The 25508-nt window shown below is 39.9% G+C and overlaps 1 protein-coding gene across 3 annotated transcripts in view; it reads right to left on the bottom strand.

The window, feature by feature from the left end:
• LOC136840613 (sedoheptulokinase-like) overlaps window positions 1–20321 on the bottom strand; it is a 104814-nt gene extending 84493 nt beyond the window's left edge. For 2 of the 3 annotated variants that reach the window (XM_067107318.1, XM_067107319.1), the window contains exon 1: window positions 19979–20294. The gene's annotated coding sequence lies outside the window, so the exon portion shown is untranslated. Of the gene's footprint in view, window positions 1–19978 lie in introns of all 3 variants that reach the window. The other variant, XM_067107317.1, reaches the window with a different exon arrangement.
• Window positions 20322–25508: the final 5187 nt, after the last annotated feature.

Below are 25508 nucleotides of genomic sequence, written 5' to 3'. Positions count from 1 at the left end.
ACAAGGTGGCTGACGCAGGCCCACATGAATTCAACTACAGGCAGTCCCCGGTTATTGGCAATCTGGTTTTACGGTGCTTGCCTAGCGATGAAAATCAGCAATTTTCTGATTTCCGCTTCTTGGCGCTGATGCTGAGAATCGGGTATTGGTACTGATACATACATAAAAGAGGTGCCAATCTCCAGTTACTGACACCGATAAGCCCCGAAAATTGCCAATTTTTGGTTATCTGCGATTTTCACTTATCGTTACGCTGTTGGAATGGAACCTCCGCTGATAACTGGGGACTGCCTATAGTGGGACAACAGGCCATCCAAGGTTGGTAATCCTGATAGACCTAGAGAAGCCCAGAGGCCAGCCATCTTCTGCACATCGGAATCTGAAAGGGTAGAACAAGATGGAGGCACATCTGCTTGCAAGGGGAAAGATGATGTATCCACCACCAAAAGCAGAGGAAGCATTAGTAGGGAAGTCTCCTGACCCCTCTCCCAAAACTTCCATAGACGAAGCTATAGAAGAGTGGGTAGGGGTAAAATCTTCCAAAAAAGATGTAGCAACTGGAGGATATCGCAAAGAGGAGACAAAACAAGAAGGAGCATAGAACGCGTCCATCAAAGGAGGGAACCTCCTCCAAGATGGAGCCTCTGACTTCCTCCTATGCTGCTTCCTCTTGGCAAAAACCCTCCACTGTTCAGGAGGCCAAGAACAACACTCAGGGCATGGATTAGTGAGATTACAGTCATCAGCTCTACATCAGCTATACGTAGAATGTGTTCTCAAAAACTGATTCCAAACTGGTGGCTGCTTTCATAAGTCCTTGTTTGCAGGCCAAAGGATGAAGGAAATACAGTATTGATATCACGTGGCCAAAACACTGCCGAGAAAAATTCTTCCTCCCCACCAGAGTGGTTAAGCATGGGGAATTTGGTACTGCACTGCTTAACACCCAGTCACTTTTTGTATTAAAAAAAATCAAGTTTAATTCACACTATCAGTGTGTAAGGTAGATAAGAACATGCTCACAAGGAGAGGAAAAATTTCACAAAAAAGATTCAATTCACTACTGCATCACAGTCTTCAACAAACTGTTTTGAGTATGAACTTTTAGCCCCCATATACAAACTCAGCCAGATATCAATATTTTTCATCCTCACTCATTTTATAGAACACTCATGTGCTGTGTATGTTCGTGCCAGGTGGTGATAATACAACATAATGACTGGTCTGAAAATGGACTGCACTGCAACACCTGTACCACAGTCATCCAGTTTTAGGTTGCATTTCCTTGGCTGAAGGTACAGTCAAGCACAATTCCCTTTTTCTTATTTTTCAGTGATATATCTAATTTTACCACTGATCACTTATGTTTAATTTAGTTATCTATGTACCAATCATACGTATGCAAATTTTCGTTACCGGGTTCTGTTTTCCATATACTCAGCTACAGTACACAGTATTTTTCATAGCAGAGCCACTCTTCATCCTCAAAGAGTTACACTCTCATGGTCCCCCAGGGCTCCATAAGACACATCAACCAATCTCAAAGAATTCTCTTACAGATGGTCTCAGCCAGAATAGTGCTTGTGGGCACAGTGATAGAATATAAAGGACTCAGGACAAGAGGGCTCTATCCCCTGTCCACTGCAACTACTGTACCTCGGTTTTTCTTTCATCATACTCACACAAATGTAACAACAGCACATATGTCAGCTATCTTCCTCATTACACCCTGGTCTGTCCCAGAGTTCACTAATCCCCAAGTTTCGTTCTGGAAAAGTGTTCAACTGTGCATTTGTCGATCACCATAACAACTTTCGAGATAAGTTCATAGTTTTAAGACCCAGTGAAAAGTATTAGTTTCTTAAAATTTTAACAGGTAGGCTTATATCTGTTAAAATTAGGAGCAACTAAGTCAGGTCTTCTGAAAGGTGAGAAGTAAGGATCAGATCTCTAGGCTAGGCTGTGACTGCCGTGGTGTTTTTTCCTGTCTAACAAAGCGATAATTAACATTAATGCAATAATTTTACAGAATTTTGTTATTGAAACTCATTAGTCAATGACTTTTTTAACACTGATAGATAATTTGAGGTTACTGTACGGGTAAATCATGTTAGCCTAACTTCTTGTTTACAAAAGATAGCTGTCACAGTAGTTCCCAATCATGCTTGACTTTTAATAAAAGCCGGTATTTCCTTTGTAGTGTTTTATAATCAAACGAAATGGATTTTGTGATATAAAAAGTTCCCCAGTTATCCTTAATATCGGGGTTCTTTTCATGTGTTAAAGGAAAGATATTCATTCGGATCTACCTCTAAAGGGTATTACTCCAGGTATTAGGGATGTCATAGGTGTTGAGAAAAATTGTCGTGATGCTCTCCTTTTTCCTACAGGAATATAAAAACTACTGTTTCATAATGGAGAATTTTGTCAAATTAAAATCTTTGAGATACTGATTTTATATAAATTTGGTACAATAATTCCAATAATTCATGATTTTAATTATGTACCAACTAATGTAACCTTTAACCTTTACCTGGTTCTTGGAAATAGACTGGGTTATCAAAAGTTATGAATTGCATAGAAATACACTGTATGGGTGTCCATTTAGTTTTGTCTTAATTGAGTTTAGAAGCAATTGTACGTAAATCCTTTAAGGCAATGTTATTGTGGTAATTGGGGATTAGTATTTTAATACATTACTACTATTTTATGGATATGACCCACTGATCAAGTTACCTAGCAGCATACTATGGCCCCGTACTTGTGGCCATGTCAGCTTGTTTTAATTTGAAGTGTTTGCTGCCTATACAGTGATATAGGTAACTATAATAACACTAGGTGGTTTTTAATAAATACTTGTTCTTTTTATCACCACTGTGCTGCTATTATGCAGGATCCACATATCAACTGTGCCAAAGTGAATTGCTCAATCTGCGTTTCGCCCGTGGCAATGGCTCATAACTACCTGCCATGAGCCTTGCCCTGTAGGAAAAAAGGTGAATTTAGTTGGTTGCCAAACATGTGAAATATGCAACATGCTCCTAGCAGTTTAAATGATGAAAGAGCTCCTTTTAAGCTGTCTCTATGAGTCATATGGTTCAGTAGGAGCATGGAAGAAGACTACTACATCATTCCGGCATAACTCCAGCAGTGTGCTTCCATCCCTCTTCGAGCAGAATCTACGTTTGGGCCAATACTGTACTTCAAAAGCAGTGGATTCTAGGAACTCCCACTTCAACTCCTCCAATGGAGACTAAGACTATTTCCTTGGAAGAGATGTCACTAATAACCAACATGAAGTGGACAGAGTCACTGAAATTTCCCTTCTGAATCTGGAAAATCTAGGGAACAGTCCTCTGCTTTACGTGTGAGAGATACCATAGCTGAGAATCTTGCCTCTCCCATTCAGCGATCAGATATCAAAGGGGACCCTCATACAGTCAGCCCAACTACATCTGAAATGTCTGTACTTTCTAAAGGGTAGTGATTTTTCCTGGACTTCTATACTGTACTGCCAGGCAGTGGTGATATGATTGCCTTGGCTCAATCAGTTCTTCCAGGCTTCCTTGATAGGGAAATTCTGCTTGCTGTACTTTCAGAATTCTGGTTGTAAATCATGAACAGTGCCAATGATGACCTTGCTACTGAGCATCAGCATACTATCCATGATTCCCAAGAGGAATTCAGGTCTGTCCTAGATATGAAATTGGGTGTGATGTGCAAAAAATTTCACATCCTTTAAACTAAAGGACAGAGAGGCAGTGATTGGTTCTCTCACCAAAAAACTCATGGAAGCAAGGTAATAAAAAACCAGTCCCAAAAAGAAGTTGAATCAGTTGTCTAGATCCCAGCTGAAATCAGAATGGGTGATAAGAGACAGCTTACTCACTCCAAGAGCACCAACTGGTAACTAATAAGACAAGGTTGGACTATATAACCTCAAATCAGAATGTAGTATGAGCATCAATATTTGCCCCTGCGAATGATACAGATACCTCTTGGCAGACACCTCTATGTGCATCCTTTCATCAGAAGGAAAATACCTCATTAATGAAAGGAAATGATTGAGGTTGAGTATGTAGAATTTCAGGACAGAGCAGCCTTTCTCAATACTGAATGGCACTTGGTCCCACCTTCAATAGGAATTCAGAAATCGAAGGAGGAGACAGTTATCCTACCTATTAATATAGCAATGAAAGCCATAGAAGCAAGCTTTCTCCAGTTTAAATGAAAATGCAGTACAACAACAATTCTGGAGAAAACCAATACTCTCTCCGGGAGCACTATCCTTCTATCCCTTCAATTTTACAATCAGTCATGTGAAGACAGAATTTCAGAATTTTGTGGTGGCAGGAAAACGAGAGTTAACAGAAGAAATAAAGCCATTCATCTCCATCATCCCAGTATCTGACAGTTCTATAAAGGAATGGGCAACACTTGTCCTTCCTTTCGAGAGGAAAAAGCTCCCTTTGGACATGGCTACCCAGCAATTTGGGACCCTTATGAGAAAAATCTCAGGGAAAACATAGTTTTATGTTAAGCTCTGCCTCCTCAATATTATAACTTCTACTACTATGCTGGAAGTAGCTATTAAAGAGCTTCCAGAGTCTTCCAGAACAATGTTCACTGCAGTAGCCAAAGTACTTATGTGGACCCTATGGGAAGCACTTTATGACTCTCTGGAGTGTCACATTAAGGCTTAAAAAGAAGCATTGGTGACTCTAACATTTTGCTCCCCAGTGTAACCTCCCTATTACATTTTTACTCCTTCTGTCAGGTCCATTTTGAAAAGTCTGTTGTCGCACAACTCACTGAACGAGCCCAACAACAGAATTATACAATACAGGCAGTCCTCGGTTATCGGCGGGGTTCTGTTCCTGACAGCATGATGATAACTGAAAATTGACAATAAGAGTGCCGATCCTTGGTTATTGGCGCCAGTATCTGGTTATCAGCACCTATAACTGGGGACCAGGGCCGCCAATAACCATGGATCAGCGCCGATAACCAGAAATCAGTGTCGAAAATTCGGTTATCGTCATCGCTAGACAAACCCTGTAAAACCAGATTGCCGATAACTGGGGACTGCCTGTATATGCTCTTCTTAGAATGGGGAATCTGGGAAACAATAATCTTCAGAGTTTCCTCTTCCTAAGCCTAAGACAGCTCAGTATGAATTGGAGCCATACAAGCCTCCAGTCACTATTAAAGGATCCCTCCAACAACAGACGAAAGGAATGCGTATTAAGCAAGGGAAGAGGTGTAGCCCTATAGGATTTGCATGGTCAAGGGTCTCCTTCTACAGCATCACATGTATTGGAAGTCCTCCCCTTGTGGATACTGTATAATTTTCCGTGGGCTAGGACAGAGATGGTCTCACCCTCCCCCTCTACTCTAAAGGAATTTTTTCTCCAAAAACCAGAGCTCCTCTTAAAAGCATCCCCAAGAAGGATTCCTCCGAACAAAGGGTGATCCTTGACCTGTTGAGTTTGAACAAACACTTTGTTTGCAAAAACTTTTCTGTATACTGTACTTATGTATTTTATGGGAGTTCAGGAAAGAAGGAATTAACTGGTGGCCTACCTGAATGACTGGCTAATCTAGGGAGCCACAAGAGAAGAGAGAAGACTAAATCTGAGAGTGGTAGTCGACAGACTCAAGTCACAAGGTTTCCTAATAAATAGGAGCAAGTCCTGCCTTACATCCAGCAGACATTTTCTGAGGCTGGGACTTTATTGGGATACTTTTTGCTGCCAGCTGTCTCTTCCCAAAAGCACTCAGATCAGAATAAGGAAGGATCTGGGATGATTCCCTGCACAGCCCAGTTTTTCCATACGACAGTTGAAATGAAGTCTGAGTCTGTTACAGTTTGCGTCAGTGGTAGTTCTAATCATGAGATTGTGACTGTAGGATGTACACAGAGTCTGGCTCTCACTTGCCAGGAAAAGTTGTACGATGGCCTTCATCTGAGACTGGGAAAATACTTTGTCCGTGAACTGGAAGGGGTCTCTGGCAAACAGGTCAACCTGACTCCACTGCCCATACAACCGATAATACATACAGATGCCTCTATGACAGGCTGGAGAGGCCATTGAGAGGACTGTTAGGCAGCAGAAAGATGGTCATTTGTTTTGAGGAAGTGTCATATCAGCTTTATGGAGCTGTTGGTTGTCTTTCCATCTCAGAAAATTTAAGCCTCCAAAACAAACCCACATTTTGTTGGCCCTAGACAATATGACTGCAATGTCTTATATAAAAAGGTTGGGCTCACGCTCAACATCTCTCAAGTCAGTAATTGCCAAAATGCTTCCACATCTGGAAGTGGACCTGTTTGCCTCATGTGAGAACCAACAACTTCCTACAAGACTGAAACAAATGGAAGATGATATACATCTTTCCTCCATTATCCCAATTTTCAAGGCTTTGAACAATCTACTAGATTTCAACAGAAGCACTTACCTAGTGGCCCTGAATTTGCTGAATAGTCACTGATTCCTTTTGCTTAAACAGACAAGAGAATAGATTCCATTACCATCCACTGTTCTATCCCAGACAGAAGGAGGAAAGTCCATGCATCCTCCTTTCTGGACCATGACCTTCTTGTGTGGATTTATTAAACCTAGTTTACTGTTACAATTATTTACCTAACATTGCTAGGTACCTAGTGCAAAAACTACAGACTTTAATCCAACATACCAGTCCATATGGAAAACGTGGTTCAATTACCTCCATGCTGAAAGCCCAGTTAAAATTTGTTGAAACAGTTTTACATTTTATTATATATCTTTTGAGGTTAAGTGCCTTGCTATTACAATAATCATGGCATACAAGGCAGCATTGTCAAAATCCTTGCTTTATGGTTTTGGAACTGATTCTAATATAGAAACAGTTAATTCCCTTCTCCAATCTTTTGCACTGCAAAGGCCAGCTCCTGCAAGGCTTCCCATTTCCTGGTCCCTGAATAAGGCTCTTAGGCTCCTGTCATTCCCTTAAATCATTGGGTCCAATAAAACTACAACTCATATGCTCTAAAAGGCAATCTTCTTGACCGCTTTGGCATCAGGAGCTCAGATTAGCAAACTGGGCTCTCTTAGACACGGACAATGTTTTATTACTCATACACCTAGCGTCATTTACTGTTGTCTCATGGCCTATCATCCCTTGCCAAGAATGAGGACCTTTTGGAGGGATAATTCCCTTTTCTGATAAGGGGACTCAGTATTTTCGCTAAAACATTATGCCTGGTTCAAGCACCTAAGGTTTACAAAGATGTCACAGCAAAAATCCCAGATAGTCCTATTTTTCCTACACCCAAACACAAAGAAACTGCTCTCTCTACATGGGCTAAGAATTATTTTAGTGTCTCTCATTAAAAAGGCAGACCCTCACTCCTTTCCTAAGGCTTATTACTTCCGAAAGGTGAGTGCACTGTAAACTTTCTTTGGAAACTTTGGAAATGTTTCTCTCGAAGAAGTCTCCAAGTGTATAGGTGGTTATTAGGGGCAGTATTCCTGAACTGGGGAAGGTGCAATAATCCCACAGCCAGACCCAACATAATCATGTAAATCACTGTAAAACCACGAGGGACGTACGTACATATATAGGTTCCTGTGTCTCCTGTTCTTTATCGCCAAACCTTAATGGCTATCCAGAATAAAGAAAATGGTTTATAACCTATGAACTTTACCTTTTATAGAAAAATGATATTTTTATGATAAAATAAAGTTTTATATATACTTACCAAGTACTGAAATTACATTGCTTTTAGTTTCTATTATCAGCAGCTTAAAATTTTGAAATTCACGGGTCGTGCTAGTCTGTTTTGGGTTTTGGTGAAGTGACCCACCCACTTTCAGGGAAAGAGAGGAACAACTAGCAAAAGAGCTTCAATTTGTTTATGCCCTCATATTCATACGTAGGGAGGAAGGCGGGCTCCGATCATGTAATACTTGGTAAATACTTGGTAAGTATATGTTAACAGCCTGGGTTCGAGGGCCATCTTTATTTAAGGGGATCTGTTTTAAGAACAGAATTAGACATCCCACTTTTCTTGAGATATCTCTGGTAGCCATGGCCTTCTTTAGGTCAGCAGATCCCTTCTCTTTTCGCATAAGACACTCACTAAACCTATCTTCACACAAAGGCCTACTGAAATGAGACACTAATATAGAAAACTAGACTTTGTTGACAAAATTAATGAAAGTGATTCAGCAAAAGCTATGGTCATAAATTGGAGTGATTCACACATAAATAGAGGAGATATTGTTTCACAAGAAAGTAGGAAAATGATTCTATGCCAAGCAATTCCAGTGAATGACACCCTGGTCATCAAACAAAGTAACAAGGTTGTAAAGACCACAATAAAAGTCATATCATATGTAAGAGTCAAATAAGCACCACTTCCAAATATTTCATCCTCTGAGGACTGTCTTCGAATTCCTGTAGAAAGAAATATATCATTATATTAAAACCTGAAATCAATATTCATATTCAAAACAGAAAAATGCATAAGGGAGGCACAACAGGATTTAACTTCAGCACTATATAAAGTCTGGAAAAATTATATAAGTGTTCATGAGTTATGGTACTCACTTTCTATGGCCGATGGCTGCTAGATAAGGTATTTTCATGGTGGTGGTCTTTAAACACTCACGAGGCAACACACACACCACCCACCAAAACCAAAGTCCCCCCACGAGTCAGTGTTCCTCCCGTCATTTATCATGGGGGATCGCACATATACACACACACACATATCTCTCCGGTATCTCAACAGTTCCAGTGCATTAGTTCAGTGACCGAGCGAACACACATTGTTTCCATGTGGTTAAAACGTGAACAGATAGCTCTCTGTATCTGAGCAAACTTCCAATGTCAGCACAAGTGCATTCGTCAGATCTCCAATGCATACGTCAGACATTCCTTGCCACCAACACCACCGCCTCTACAGCAGAAATGCCCTGGTCATCACATAGTTCTTTCAAAGATCACCCCCGTGACTGTTACAGGAGCTTGGACCACCTACTTCTGGACGTCCTTGTCCTGATACAAGAACTGTCCCATCAAAAGTTCAATAGGGGCTAACTCCAAAATCATGGCAAAACATATGCACTGGGTATGAAAATTATATGTCTCGTAACACAGATGTTATTCCAATAACAGTTTATTTAAGGAATGCAACACTTGAAATCTTGCATTCCTGGTGATCCATCTATGCTGAACTGCCTGCAACTGCGCAAGCCCATGGTTTCCTTCGCGTTCTGAATTCCTGGCGATCCATCTATGCTGAATGGCTTGCAACTACACAAGCCCATGTTGAATGCTGCACTCACAAATCCTTTGCATCCAACAGATATCTCCCAGCAACGACAGCAATTTCTTGATGTCCTGCCCGACATCTCTCCAAAACCCTGGATCTTCTCATGAAAGCGCAGGAGTAGCAACCTGCAGACATATCGCAGACGGCTCCCATACCTAACTTGTATAAGTTGAGGCTCATAGAAGACATTCCGAACAGCTCTGCTGCGAGGAAGTGGTGTCTTACATAAGTCGGTTATATCAACAGTCGACCCACTATACCATATTATTACTGAACTATTAAAACTACTAGGGCAAAGGTCATATGATAACAGTGTGAAACAATTCCAAGTTGCTAACCCTCTATAAGGTACACTAACTCTAAGATACTATTCATAAAAATTCTACCCAGTAAAAAAAATTACCCGAGAAACCTACCAATATACTGAATTCATTAAAGGCAATCCTAAACATCTGAGAGGTAACCTATCTCATAAAGTCATCAAAGTTTTACCCTGGTTAGCAAATGTGGTCGAAACCTGCTCAATTCTCAGCAAAACAGCAATTGACATACTGGCAATCGGTCCTATGATCATAACAACTACAATTACCAATAGCACAGCCCTCTTAATTCTAAAAGAGAACTGAAAAATCCAAATACCCAAATTTGGAAGACATATTAAAGTCTTCCTAATCCTATCCTAAAACCCAACTGATTTACCCAAACCTGTCACAGATATACTAGTTACCCCCTCAAAAAAAAAATCCCAAATAACAAAACCTTATTCTGTAACTCTATATTCAAAGATATTGCGTCCGACGACAACTATACATCATAATATTCTTAAATAATAACACATGGGCCTAACCTCACTACGAAATCAGCCCATGTCACAACTCACAAAGTCATGTGAATGCGAACCATTATCTCAAAACAACAAATTACCAATGACAAATGCGAACAATGAAGTCCCTAACCGCAGATGCAATCCATGAAAAAAAGCAAAAAACAAATTCTACGGTATTTTGCACTTAATTTTAACAAAGTATTGTAACACATAAGAGCAAAAACTGAACTCGGACAATTAAAGATTTGTATAACTCTTTGAACTAATGTCCTCTGCAGTTAAAAAAACTACAAGTTACGCCCATTTACAACCCATTACAAATAAAAACAGAGAGAGAGAAAACAGAGAAAAAAGGAAAAATAAAAAAAGAAAAAGAAATGACCATAACCACAGTACAACCCAGGAATTAACCCATAGTGATTCCCATTAACCCGTCTTTTTAATTTTAGATATATGTGTCAACTGAGACACACCCGTATTCTCATCTAGAACAACAAATCTATTCCCCTTCTTTGCTTCTACAACGCAGAAAGGACCTTCAAATTTAGGACCCAGCTTATAGTTCAACTGATTCCTGACATTTATCTTCAAATAAACCCTATCTCCAACAGCCACTTTAACTCTATCTGGCTTTACATTGCTCCTATTTACCATGTCTCGCGTTTTCATTTCAAGATTCTTAGCAAGACACGCATATCTCTCTTTCGCGGTGGAAATCAGCGACTTGATTGTATCGTCACCTGATAGAAGCATGGCATTTGTTGCCCATGCTAAAGGATCTGGAACTGGTGAGCAAAACAGAGGAAGGCAGTGGTTTCTGGAAGTCGCAAAAAGGTCAAGAATTGGGGTCACCCAGTTTCCAGCATCCACTCTGTGGGTAGCACCTGCTTCTGGTGACTCAATTCGTCCACTAGAACATTTGACTTCTCTTGTATGAAGCGTGTTAAAAGGTTTGTCTGGTTTTGACCCGCTCAAAGTAGAAGCTCCGCTGCTATCTCGCAAAGAGAGGAGGAGTGAGTTCCCCCTTGATTCTTTATATAAGATGTGGCGGTCTTGCTGTCCGAACGTACCACGACTGTCTTTTCGCATACTTCCCTGCTAAAGAACTGAAGTCCCAGATGTGCCACTCTCAGTTCCTTGGCAATATGCCACCCTCTCTGTTCCCGGGACCATGTCCCTGAAACTTCCTTGCTCCCTAAAAGAGCTCCCTAACCTACTGTGGGTCTGACGCGTCGGAATAAAAGTCTAGATTGGGGCTCAACGGAAGAAGACACTTTCCTTCTGCTAACCTGCATTCTAAATTCCACCAGGCGCAGGTCCTCTCTGATCTCGGTTGAAGTACGGAAACTGAAGGTGTCTGGATAAACCTTCCTGTTCCAGCTGATCCTTAGGTAAAATTGCAGTGGTCTCATGTGGAGCCTGCCTAGGCAAATGAATTGCTCCAAAGAAGACAATGTTCCCAGAAGGCTCATCCACTCATTGGCTGAACAGTGATCGAGATTGAGAAACTTGTTTACTGTCCTCAGACAAGAATCCACTCTTTTCAGGGACGGAGAAGCTCAAAAAGTCTAAGAGTTGATCAACATCCCCAAATAAAGAATCTGTTGATCCGGAATCAGCTGGGACTTCTGAAAGTTAATGACCAACCCAAGATACTGGGCTAAGAAGAGGGTTTTCCAAAGATTCTCCGAACACTTCTCCCTCCATTAGGCCCAAAGGAGCCAATCTTTGAGATATAGGGAGATTCTGATACCCATCAAATGGAGCCATTTGGCCAGGAGAGAGAGAACTCTGGTGAAAACTTGTGGCGCCGTCGGGAGCCCAAAACATGGGGTGCAGAACTGATAGACTTTGTTCCCGTAGATAAATCTTAGAAACTTCAACTCCTGGTGAATTGGAATATGGAAATATGCATCCTGCATATCTATTGACGTCATCCATTCTCCCTGGCGAATGGACGACAGGACTGTACAGTTTGTCTCCATCTTGAATTTTGTCTTCTGCACGAAGACGTTCAAGGCGCTGACATCTAAGACGGGCCTCCATCCCCTGATGCCTTGGGTACCGCAAAAAGACGATTGTAGAACCCCGGAGAATTCACGTTTTCTACTAACTCTATCGCCCCCTTCTTGAGGAGGGACGAAACTTCCTCCAAGAGGGCCAAAAACCTCATAGAGCCTTCGGAGTATGCCGTCAACGTTACTGTCAATCTGACTATGGGAGGCTCTTCTCAGAAGGGAATGGAGTATCCTTCCTTGAGAACATTTACTATTCAGGGTTCAGCCCCTTTGTCTTTCCATCTCTCCCAGAAGAGAAGATTCTTAAGAAGGTGTGAAAGTTCCATCGAGGAAAACATAACCTTTGCTGAAGCAAAGGCTGATCTTCAGGAAGGATCAATTAAGCCAGAAATGTTCCCCTGGGAGGAGGCAGACACTCCCAGGGAAGGAGCTTCCCCTGTTGCATAAGAAAGGTGTCTCCTCTTAGTTAACCTTGAAGGAGGAAAACTAAAGATGGCACGACCTTGCTCCCTCTTCTCCGATAGCCAACTATCAATATTGCTCAAGGCTTTCTTTGCCGAGGAAGAAAGCACTAACCTCGGCAACTTAGAAAAGTCCAACAACTGAGCCTCCATCAGAAAAGCGGAGGTAGGCGAGGAAGGAGCGGCAGGCGAGAAGAAATTTGGGAAAGTGGCTAACAGGTACTTCAGTAGAGCCATGTAAGCTGAGGGGCTGTGGTAGGCTAAGTTTGGGTTTGTATGATGAAAGACGGTTGGTGTGAATTGATTGTTCCGTTTTTGTTGTTGTGATGTTTTATTATGATGTTTATTTTGTGTTTTTGTTATGAATGTCTGATGTATGTTTTCATGTCATTTTTTTCCTTTTTTATTTGCAGTTTGCTTGAGTGTGATAGGGTAGAGTAATTGGCTTCCCTTCACCTGACCCGGAAGAAGCTTTACCTGGGATAAGAAATGGACATTGGCAACTACCAAAGCAGCCAAACAGTTAGTGAGACCGAACCACTTTCAAGTTCCATGGAGTGAAAGTTATTATGTCAGTTACTTAAGAAAGTGACTGTCCTAAATGGGATCAGGGTTAGAGAAAGTGCTTTAATATCTGTAGGCTGATTTTATTGTGAATGACATCTCAGATTCGCGTTTGGAAGGAGAGAAGGGCTTTTGTGTAGAAAAAGACTGCATGAAGAAATTCCAAAGTAATTTCTGCCCTCAGCTTGGATGTCATGGCTGAAATAAACCTGAAGTGATCTCCAAATTGTGTGTTGACTTTCGTGGTTATCTTGGATTATTCTGAGATGAAGTGCTGAGAAAGATAAGGAACTTGAATCGGATATACGCCAGAGTTGGATCATTTATTGATATTATTTTGACTATTGATAGCATTCAGTTAGGCTAAGATAAGTATAGGAAGATTGTTTTGATAAACTTTAGTGATAAGTAGGAAATAAGTTAGGTTAAGTATTGAAAGATGGTAGTTGATAAGCTCTGGCAAATGTAAATAAAATTAGGATAAGGTTCTGTTTGGAAGTCTTCAGGCCACTGTAATATTAAGGTAATAAATTAGGTTAAGGAAAGTCAGAGTCTCATTTAATAACCTTCAGATCTGTTCCCATTATCCTGCATCAATTGTGTCGAATATAAAAGCCCCTACAGGGCGAGCATCCTGAACAAGAACCTCCTCTTTGTCTTCAGAAGCAGCAGGTGACAAGACCAGATCTGTGGACTGGGGAGCCAAAGGAGCTTTAGTAAGCAAGCTCAAAATATTGTCCAGCTTGCTCTGGATAGGGTCCACTGTAGAAGCCGACTGGGCACTGGTCGAAGGCTGAAGCAGACTAGACTGAGGAATGGATGAAGCACGAACAACTGCAGGAGCAAGAGAAACATCGACTGTGGAAGGAGGGTGGCCAGCTGTCCTTGGGCACTTCGAAACGACAAGAACCTCAGGAGACACAGAGCGGTTGAACAAACATGGGTGCTCAGGTGATATGTGGTGCTTACGAGAAGAAGGGCGATCCTAGTGATCTACGACAGCAGGAGTCTTCGTCACTACTGGGCGCTCGGGAGCCAAAGCAGGTTCTGGCGCCAGGAGACAATCAGAAGAAGATACTCTGCGAGAGTCTGAGTGTTTACCAGACAAGGAGCGGTTAGAAGACACTTCCTGACTCTCTACAACAGGAGGAACCGAAGAAAACCGCTCTGGGCTGTCCTAACCATTACACGATGGCTGAGGACTATCCAAAGGATCCTTAAACTTCTTGCAAGGCACTAGGGGAGAACACGAAATACCACTAGCATGTCTTTTCAGTGGACGTGTCTCATCTACAAAGTGCCACTGCTGCTTTGGAGAGGAATCCTCCGAACTCGAGGAAAGACAATGAGCATCCAACAAAACACCTTTCCAACGGCATTTGGCTGCAACCTGGGATTTGGCAACAGGATCAACCGAGAAGGTAACTATCTGAGGGTAGACCCCGCCGACCTCCCTTAGGCTACCAGTTTGACTTCTCCCAGGTTTAGGAGAGTACATCACTGACCTTTGCCTAGGCGAATTGATGGGTCGGACAGCCACCTCCTCCACCAACACTTCACTTGCACTGGGCGCTACTATGCGCTCTGCCAACGCAGCACTAGTACTGGCCACTACAGGGCACTCCGAAACACTCTTGTCATCCATAAGAACTTTGACAGACGAAGCTAACTTTGCAATGGATTCGACGATCAATTCGAATCTTTTATCAATCTTTAACTCGAGGCTAGTCTTGGGGTTGGGTTCGGAGGCATGAGAGCCAGGTAAAGGAGAGGGTTTCACAGGAGAGGGATCATTAATGGGATTAGCAGACATCACAGGAATGTTAATATCAACATCAACATTATCAACAGCAGAACTATGAGATTCCTGGCTAGCTAAAGATTTACTGGTCTGTCTAGCAGTAGCTTTTCTTTTCTTGTCCCAAGCCAGTTTATTCAAATGTGATTTAAAAGTCTTCCACCTCTTTAAATCCCAATCAACACATTCGCTACAAGTTAACTCTTTAGAACATACTTGCCCCCTACAGCCTGTGCAGATCATATGAGAGTCTTGGGTTTCCTTTGTCAAACGAGTATTGTAGCTAAGGCTAGACGAACTAGAGTCAGACATAATGAAAAAACCAAGGAAGTTAAGTCAAAATCAGGAATAGTCAAATCAGTTAAAGTCACAATTAAGTATCTAACACTATCTAAATGTGCCGAAAAGGCTACCAATACAGAATACTTCTCAAACGATGAATTAACAACAGGAAAGACAAATTCTAAAATAGAATCAGCTGCTGCTAACAACTGTTGTACAGCAATCAGCCGGCAGAAACAAACTGAAGCTCTTTTGCTAGTTGTTCCTCTCTTTCCCCGAAAGTGGGCGGGGCATGGCACCAAACCCCAAAACAAACTAACACGACCCACGAATTTCATAAGTTTAAGCTGCCGATAACAGAAACTAAAAGTAATGGTAAGTTACTTATGTAAAATTCCTTAAACACCATTGCCATGAGAGTGGTGGTGATGCTGAGATACTGCCGGGAAGGTGCAATAATCCTTCTTTTGTAAGCTCCTTTGAGGATGACCAGCAGCTACGCTATCAATAAACAGGTTTTGACATAATGGAAACCCATTTTTGGTAGCCAATGTAAGTCTCCAAACCCACCGCTTTCCCTGATGAAAAGGTATGGGACTGGGGTGAACATTTATCTTGCACAGACCTGGCAAGTAATAAGGGAGATAGCTGAATATGAGCTGTTGTTACATCTGTGTGAGTAGGATGAATGGATTGATTGACTGACTGATAAAATGTCAACAAGATATAGAGACTCTTGTCCTGCTTTGTATTCTACCACTGTGCCAACAAGCACTATTCTGGCTGAGACCAACTATAAGAGAATTCTTTAAGATTGGTTGGTCTGTCTTATGGAGCCCAGGGGGAACCATGAGAGTGCAATTCCTTTGAGGGCTTACAGCGGCGACTTAAGATGGATTACCTTCAGTGAAAGCTGGTCCAGTTGCTGAAGCTTGGTAACTAGGTAGTTAACAAGTGGCACATAAATGAGGGGTTTGAAAACCACCCACCCTCTTAACTACAGCATAATATTTTCCTTTATTAACAAGGAAAAACATGGGAGTTGGTTGGAGGCGAGATTATGATATGAGACTTCAGGTGTTTATATCTATGAAAAATGCAGATTACCTTGAATTTACAATGTATTCTCTGATATGGAGACTCACTCTTAGGGTGGAAGGTATTGTCTAGGGAACATGATTGATGTTCATTCCCCCTGATAAGTCAGTTTCCTGGTTATAACCGTGAATGGGGAACATGATTCCTGTAGCCACGTGTACAGTCTAATATATTTAAGCCATGGCTGAAAAGGCTGTGCCTGAGATTTGCCAGTTTGTAACCTCACTCTATGAAAATTTGGAGACCTATGGTTTCTTGTATGGGACACAAAGACCAGCTCAGAAGGTATCATATTACAGCAAATTCCCAGATAGCAAAATAATTCTATACCTACCCTCCCTTGTTAAAAGGGAGAGAGAAAGTTACATCTGCCAACTAAAGATAAGTAAAAAATAGGAAGCTTTGTTGTATAACTGATCTGCATTTGACCTATCTAATGAGAACATGGTCACTGGTTGCTGGGTGGAAAAAGATAGAGAAAGGGAAATAGAACCAATCACCTTCATTCAACCAAACTTTCTCCTCCGTAAACCTTACGCAAGATGCTGTTCTGCGCTAGCATGGCTTGGGTAGCTACATATGTTGAGTACCCATCATACATCCTACGGAGAAAGTATCCATCATACATCCTACGGAGAAAGTATCCATGGATTTACTGGTGATGTCCTACAAGTACAAAGGTAAAGGTGTTCTGGTACCACCAGAGGTATGTAGCCAACACCATCACCGGATGATTCGCCTTTCTGTTGACCTCCTGTAGCCAGAACGGGACAGACTTCTTTGATACTTCTTTATTATGTGTGCCAATACTAATACACAGTTTTCGACACTCAAACCTAAGTCCTCTCATTGCAATCACCTCAACAAAGTCTCAAGGGGAGGGGATAAAAAAAGAGCCTCCAGTCTCTTGTCAGGGACTGACACGTCCTGAGAATTGCCATGTACTGTACCCAGGAATGAGTAAGTATGACAAGGGTCCCCATCCCTCCAAGTGCTAGACTAAGTAAGAGAGACGGTGAAGCTCACCTTAATTACTTACCAATGCTAAGGCTAGCATTATGTCCTTTCTCCATTTAGTGTTAAATATATCATCCATTTGTGCAAACTCTGTCTCTTTACTTGTCTTTCTTTGATCTATTTTGAGTCCCATCTCTCTTGATACATCATGCACACTATTATGAAAGTTCTGTAAATCTTTATTAAAACAGCATCATCTCCATATTGTAAATTTGTCACCTTTCTATCATTTCTCCTATCTCAATCCTTTTCTCATCTCTAAACCAATTTTCCACTATACAATTTATGAGAAGGGCAAACAGCAAATACTGTTCCCTGCAGAACCCTCTACATATTTACCGTTGATTCACTTGACTAGATGAAGTCAGCATTAACTTTGCATCTGCATCATTCATGGATAATTTCCATTAGCTTTACTGTGCACATTTAGTGGGAATGCTATAGTGACACAAGACCTTCCATAATAACGGCCTGTGGATGCTCTCAAATGCTGTTTTGTAAAAAGAAAAAGTAGTTCAAGCCTATTCATAAATAAAATCACAAATCTTTCATAGACACCCCTGAAAAAGTGCAATTTCCTATGAATGAAAAATAAACTAGCCTAACTAACAAACACACTGTTAATTTATAATTTACCTGTACTGTAAAAGATATTTTCCAAGGTACCCATAATTACTCACATCATTTCTAAATTGTTTGTGTCATAGTAATTACAACAACTTTTCTTCTGTATGTTATATCTCATAAATCTATAGTTAATGAAATATTGACAGGAACCAAAAATTATAATTTTTGTTGGATCATGTCAAGATTAGCAAACCCAACATCTCCATGTCAAGAACAGAAAACCCAATGCTCCCCATGTAAAGAATGGCCAACCCTTTCTGGTCTGAACTCCAATTCCACACGAGGGCTAGTACTAAACATGGTGAAACAGTGATTCATCTACACTGTTTTGCTGTGTTTAGTACTAGTCCTGGGGGGGGAATGTATTTCACCTTTAGTACTAGACCCTGGGGGATCAAATGTCTGGTACTGAAGTGTTCATCTCTAGAACAGTGAACCTGATTATTCCCATGTAAAGAATAATGAACACAATAATCTTCTTGTAAAGAATAGCGAACCCTGCTGTGAGTGGGTTCGCTAATCTTGACACAATCCTTTTTGTTTGGTCATATGTTGTCATACCTGTTTCTGATGATTTTTCAGTAAGTGTTTAGTCTATATATGTCTCTCTACCCAATTGCTTTGCTATGACAACATAATCATTAGCCAGTCACTAATGGTATCTTGTATGATTCATTCTATGCACACACACAGTTTGGCGCTTTCCACCTGATTTGTACTGAGCATTCATTGCCCATAGAATAAGTATTTAATGGATGTTTGCTGGTTAGCTAAAAGGCAATATAATTTCTGTTTGGAAAAATCAAGAATCTCTGAATTCTTTACAATTTAACATTTTCAGAAATTACAAGAAAAACACATTTCTAAAAGAATTCACATACCGTGCAAGTACTGATAACTTGTAAAATCTTATACAGACTTCATGGATGGTTAACTGTCCATCTTTCCTACACAATGAGTCTAATAGCATTTCTAAATAAGGGAAGATCATATATGTTCCAGGTGGGGTAACAGGGGGCAATGCCTGAGGCCTGGTAGGGCCCCATCTACCTAAGCTAGGTTAGAAAAGGGTTAGGCTAGGATGCATACTGTAAATACTGCAGCCAAGTATTTTATCAATGGTTACAGATGAGAGTCCCCCAATGTGAGTAGGACTTGCATTACGCTAGGATGTCCCCATAATTACAATTTTCACATAAGCACTGGGTTCTCTGAGGTCAGACACCCAACACTCCTCCTCCCCCACACATTATTGCACATAAGACTGGGGTGATGGGTTAACAATATATCTCCATGACTGACAATATTGTTCAAAACGCATCAACAGCCAGCCTACTGGAAAACCAACTTTCAGTGCTGAAATCAATCATGGGCAACGTCTATAACTTTGCCATATTCTTTATGAATTCCTTTTCCAAGCAAGACTGTACCCTGCCAGGCTTGACAACACAGCTTGCTTTAGGTTAAGTCATGCGAACCTCCCCCTAATTACTCTAGCCACTACCATTAAGGCAAGCCGCATCTATGGACTATGTTTGGTAGGCACGGTTAAAACTGGTTGTAACCTGCACTTTCCAATCTTTAAAACGTCACATACAGGCCTGCCCTATGTGTCAGCTTGATGAATCATTCTTTCCATGGAATATAATCTCAGCCAAATGGAAAATAGGCTTAGGTTATGAGGCCGATTGCTGGAAAACAGTAAAACTGAAATTTCCATGGAAACGTCAATAAACAGAATTTTTCAGCATATCATGATCGAAATATCAACTGGAAAGGAAGAGTCAAAATTTCATAACAAAACTATAACAACCTTCAGAAAACTAGAATAAAACTACCGGCAAGGGGGTATTATTATTTTACCGAATTTGTGAACGACATTTGGTGGCCCTAGTAATTTGCAGATCACGCACAAAATCTTAAATGATACATTAGACATTTCACAAAAAGGTTTACAGCCTGACCTACCGGTCTTCTCAGAATCTCTGTAATGCAGCTCACTCTAATAAGTTATTGAATTTTTGTCCTTGAATTTTGATCTTGGAGACAATTGGGGCGGATGCGGATAATTGAGGGAGCGAGTATTAGCAACTACCAAGTAAGTCACAGTCTGGTTTAAAATGAACGTCTACCACGCGTATTCCACATAAAAATCTAAACTTCTTCGGGGCAGATTCACTAGATAATGTTGTAGTTGCACAGGTTCTGCTCGAAGAGAAGGCTAGTAAGTAATTACTGACTGTTTGTTTTTGGTGGGATGTTTGGACCTGAGTAAACTCTTGCTGCAGACGATGCACCAATTGAGTACATTGCCAAGTAGTGAATTTCTATTAATAATTTTTGGAAAATGGTATTTTATAAATGATATTTTAATAAAAAAGAATTTTATACTGAATATCTGATATAGTATTTTGCCACATTTTCCATTTTACACGCTAAATGATTTGCAATACGACTTTACAAAATAGCCTAACTAGAATCTTTAGCGTGAGTGGTAAAATTCATCAATGATGTTCGCTTCTTTTCGAAAATCATCAACTTCTTCACCAGCAACAATAGCGTTTTTTGTGTTATATTCCATCTGATGATTAATTTTTAAAAAACCCTAATATTGTTATATATTCTGACGTTGTCTGTGGCTTATACCTTAACGGGCATTCAACGGGCAGCTGATCAATAAGGACTTCGTTTGCAGATAAAATTGGAACTCATCTTAACATAAAGGGAAATGTTGTGTTGCACTCTTGAGAGTTCGTAGAAATCGGAGCTTTTGCCGTGGTAGGATGCATCTCCGATTCACAATTTATTAAAGGCGGTCTGGGTCTTTGGCACTATTTTAAGGGTAGAGGGTTAAGGCACGGCGAAAGCAGATGGTACACATCGATGAGTGGATGTTTAGATGGTAGTCGGAATGTAGACGCAATTAATGTTAATTTAAGAAGCTTTCACAGGTTTGCATAAACGGTGGATAATGAATGATGATCAAACATATACACAAGGTGTTCGATAACAGATAATTGTTTGAAAGCAAGCGTATGTCCAAACCAGGGTCATGGTTCAAACTGAAGATGACGAGTAAAATGTTAATGCAAATATCTTGGAGTGTCTCGTATTAAGTGTGCATCTAAAGTAGATGCAACAGACAATTATAGTTTATAATTATAAGCATGGCGATACTTGTAACTCCCCATCGATGATGGTAGAAAAGCAAATGGCTTAATTTGACATTAGGGAGGTATGCGTTTGGTTATTCAGCAGAACGATTATATATATATATATATATATATATATATATATATATATATATATATATATATATATATATATATATATAAATATATCTCTATCTCTATATATATATATATATATATATATATATATATATATATATATATATATATATATATATATATATATATATATATATATGGGGAGAGAGAGTTTATAAATGAGAATGCGTTCCTGTTGTGAATGCCTGCTTTCATCCTTTCTAATGACTCGCTATGAAGACAGGGTATGACTGAATCTTAAAAGAAAAAAAACCGCATGGTGGGGAGTGGTGGGTGGGGGTTAAAGGAAGAAAACGCACTGGTTCTCTTAAGCTTGATTTATGAATTGTGACGGGATGTAAACTCTTGAAGATGGTATACGCTAAAAGTGTTTCAATAAACAGCATCTCTGAGCACACGAGGGTGCTTCATTACATCTTCTGCTATCTGTTGTGTATCATCACTGTAACTCTAAGTCTGTAAAGGCATTGTTTCTCCAAGTCCAGCTGTCAAGATAACATTATTGAAGCTTTATAAAAGTAACAAGATCCGGGCTTTAGTTGAATAGCTAGTACATCTCACTTAAAAGGGAATAAAGTACTGGGAGCAGAGGCAGCATTTTCATTTAATATTTTTTCGCAGAGCTGATATTTATTTTGCGGATGATTAATGTTCTGTTCGCTTATGCACTTAATCTTTTCGAGGTTCATAGTAAGGATATGTAAGCATATTCTTTATCATTATGAAATTATCAGGCAATTCTTCAAAGCAGACGTTTTGACTGTCATAATCGAAATTAATAACATTTTAAAACCTTTAAAGAACGAAACCAAACCTCAATTAAGTAACTTATAAAAAAAATGGGTTTTTGGACAGGGGCATCGTTCACCCCGTCCGATCCTAAAAGTGAGTGCTGCGCGCAGGACAGAAGTTTCCGAGGCCATATTATAAGGTATATAGGCATTAGTACCGTAAGTATTTATTCTCACTGGCTAATTTGATATATCGGTGATTTGTTCAGACAGACTGATTATGGCATGTTTGTGGTTGGTTGTTTATATTAAGCCAGCTTTGTATAGGCACAGGCTTTTTTCTGAAGATAAGTGTGGTTAGATGTAATATAGAGTAAGAGGTCTTTTGAGAATCTCTTCCAAACCGAGACGAGATTAATTTTAATCATGCGCATGATTAACTTTGCAACCCAGTAGTTCTGTCCGCCTAGAGGTTGAAAACCTTTGGAGGATACAAAATAATTCATTATTTTTCAAGGGGACGTTTCTGAAGAAGTGATATGATTGTTTTAGTAGATTATCTCAACCTGTTCCTTTGGAAAGTGATATTCATTTCGATATCAGGGTGACATTTAACTCATCCAAGTATATTTAGTGGCATATCGATAGTTATGTAAATTATTTCAGATACATTTTTCAATAAATAGATAAAATATTTCCAAGAGGGAAGCCGATGGAGATGCCACCGCCCCATGACGACTCAGTTGAATGATGGCCTTGGCTCTTCATGACTAGTCTCGTTAACCTCCATGAATTGAAAGGAAACACTGTATAAGTGAATTTCGTCGGTATGCTCGAATTACATATTGGTTCAAGCATTGCTTATGAGTCTTTTTTTTTTTTTTTTTTTGTTTACCTCTTCGTTCTTTTATACAATATTCATTCCTATGAATATTGTATAGAAGTTGCGAGCAGTAAAGAAAACTTGTTACAAATGTGTGAATGGCCCAACAACGCTGTGTGAATGGCCCAAGGTACCGGGAAGAATGGTACACGGAAAATGTATCGTGGGACTGGAATGTAATAGAAAAGAAAATCGAAAGGTAGTGTGCTACGGTGCACAGGCAATGAAAATAAATACGGGAACATGACAAAAGTGCAGAAGATACTACATGTTGGAAGTAACATACGCACACACACACACACACACACACACACACAAAGCAATGGTAGTGCCACAATTGTCTGCAAACACTGGAAGTCACATCAGCCAGAAATATTTGAAGGAATGAGAGATAAATCCGACGTATTTAAATCTATTTAAAAGGGAGCCATTGTGGGATGTGCTGCAACAGAGGTATAAAAGCAGTATGCACCAAATCTGACCGGGGGAGAGAGACTTGAGGAGGTATGACAGAGAGAGAGAGAGAGAGAGAGAGAGAGAGAGAGAGAGAGAGAGAGAGAGAGAGATTAAGAAGAAACAAGTGTACGAGGCAGCAGAAGAGACATTAAAAGAAAAGGGCAAAGAAACTGAGAATTGTGGAATATAGAAAAGAACATGAGACAATAGGTGACGTTATGACAGTGAAAGCTAGACTTAACACAATGATGATATCAGCAACGTGTGCAGAACTAAAGAGGAGAGTACAGAATTTATTCAGTTGCACGAAACTATGAAACGAATGAGAGACCAGAACATCATTCTAAACCAAACTGTTACTTGCATGAAACTAAAGCATGTGGTGGACGGTAACATAACCTTAGAACCTATTAACTGCAACACAGAAACTACTTAGATATTACAGGCAAGACGCGAAAAGGTTTAAATTTATTTTCTTGTGCGAGGACCTGATTATATTCGTCTAGGGAGAATTGGATGTGTCAAAATTAGGTAGGAACGGCTCACTATTTACAGTGTAGTGGATTATCTTCTTAGGGGAATGATATATATACTGTATATATGTATATGTATATATATATATATATATATATATATATATATATATATATATATATATATATATATATGTGTGTGTGTGTGTGTGTGTGTGGGTGTGTGTGTGTGTGTAGAGAGAGAGAGAGAGAGAGAGAGAGAGAGAGAGAGAGAGAGAGAGAGATTTTCAGCAAATCAATATGGGGTAATGTGTACCGGAGGGTGAACTCAAGGGTGAGGGTAACTAAGACAAAATACAGCCAGATTGAGCAAGTATAATAAATGAATTGTGACCAGTAATGGAAAATAAAACTCCGATTCACGGAGAATTCAAGGATGCAGAAAACTCCTGTCAATAAGCAGATTATACACACGATTAAACCATGAGATATATAATCTTTTATTCGTCTAGCATGGCCATAATCCAATTTTTAGTTTTCTGTCCGTCCGCACTTTCTTCTGTCCGCACTTTTTCTGTCCGCCCTCAGATATTAAAAACTTCTGAGGCTAGAGGGCTGCAAATCGGTATGCTGATCATCCACCCTCCAATCATCAAACATACCAAACTGCAGCCTTCTAGCCTCAGTGGTTTTCATCTTATTTAAGGTTAAAGTTAGCCATAATCGTGCTTCTGGTAACGATATAGGATAGGCCACCACCGGGCCGTGGCTGAAAGTTTCATGTGCCGCTGCTTATACGGCATTATACCGAGACCGCAAAAATAGATCTATTTTTGGTGGCCTTGGTTATACGCTGTAGCGGCTGTACGGAAAACTCGTTTGCGCATTTTTTGCTTGTTATCTTTGGATGCACTGAAGATGTGTTTAGAACTTTAGAAAGGGAGTGTTAGTTAGTTCGTTTCACTTTAACTGCGTCGTTGAACTTCCATTTTCATGATTATTCATCTTTCCAAGCTTATTTGTCAGATTTTGATTTGCATTTACTCATCGGAAAGTTTGGGGAAAGTTTCGCTTTATATATATATATATATATATATATATATATATATACATATACACAGTACACATACACACACACACACACATATATATATATATATATATATATATATATATATATATATATATATATATATATGTGTGTGTATACATACTTATATGTAATTGTAATAGCCACTATGACCTCTTAACTTCAATTGAAGAGACTGTGATGCCCGGTCGCAGGAAATGAACCCGCGTCACCATAATCACAAGGAGGCCACGTTGCCGACCTGACCACGTTCAGTTTCTTGCGCTTGGATCTTACAGCTTTGTAGTGACAAGCATATCCAAAAAAGCGTGAAGAATTCGAGAAGTTGAGAGGGCATTGCGGCTATTACAATTACATATGTATCTGGTAAAAGTGACCAGTAGATTCTACACATGTATATATATATATGTGTGTGTATATAATATATATATATATATATATATATATATATATATATATATATATATATATATATATATATATATATATATATATATATATTATGAGGAAAGCAGAGAAAGACAGGAAGACACATATACAACATATCCTATCTGTAAGAATACAGTTTTTGGAGA

This window comes from Macrobrachium rosenbergii, chromosome 8 (assembly GCF_040412425.1).
Source record: "Macrobrachium rosenbergii isolate ZJJX-2024 chromosome 8, ASM4041242v1, whole genome shotgun sequence".
Lineage (NCBI taxonomy): Eukaryota > Metazoa > Arthropoda > Malacostraca > Decapoda > Palaemonidae > Macrobrachium > Macrobrachium rosenbergii.
The sequence above is the reverse complement of the archived record's forward strand: the minus strand, read 5'-3'. Positions and strand labels throughout refer to the sequence as shown.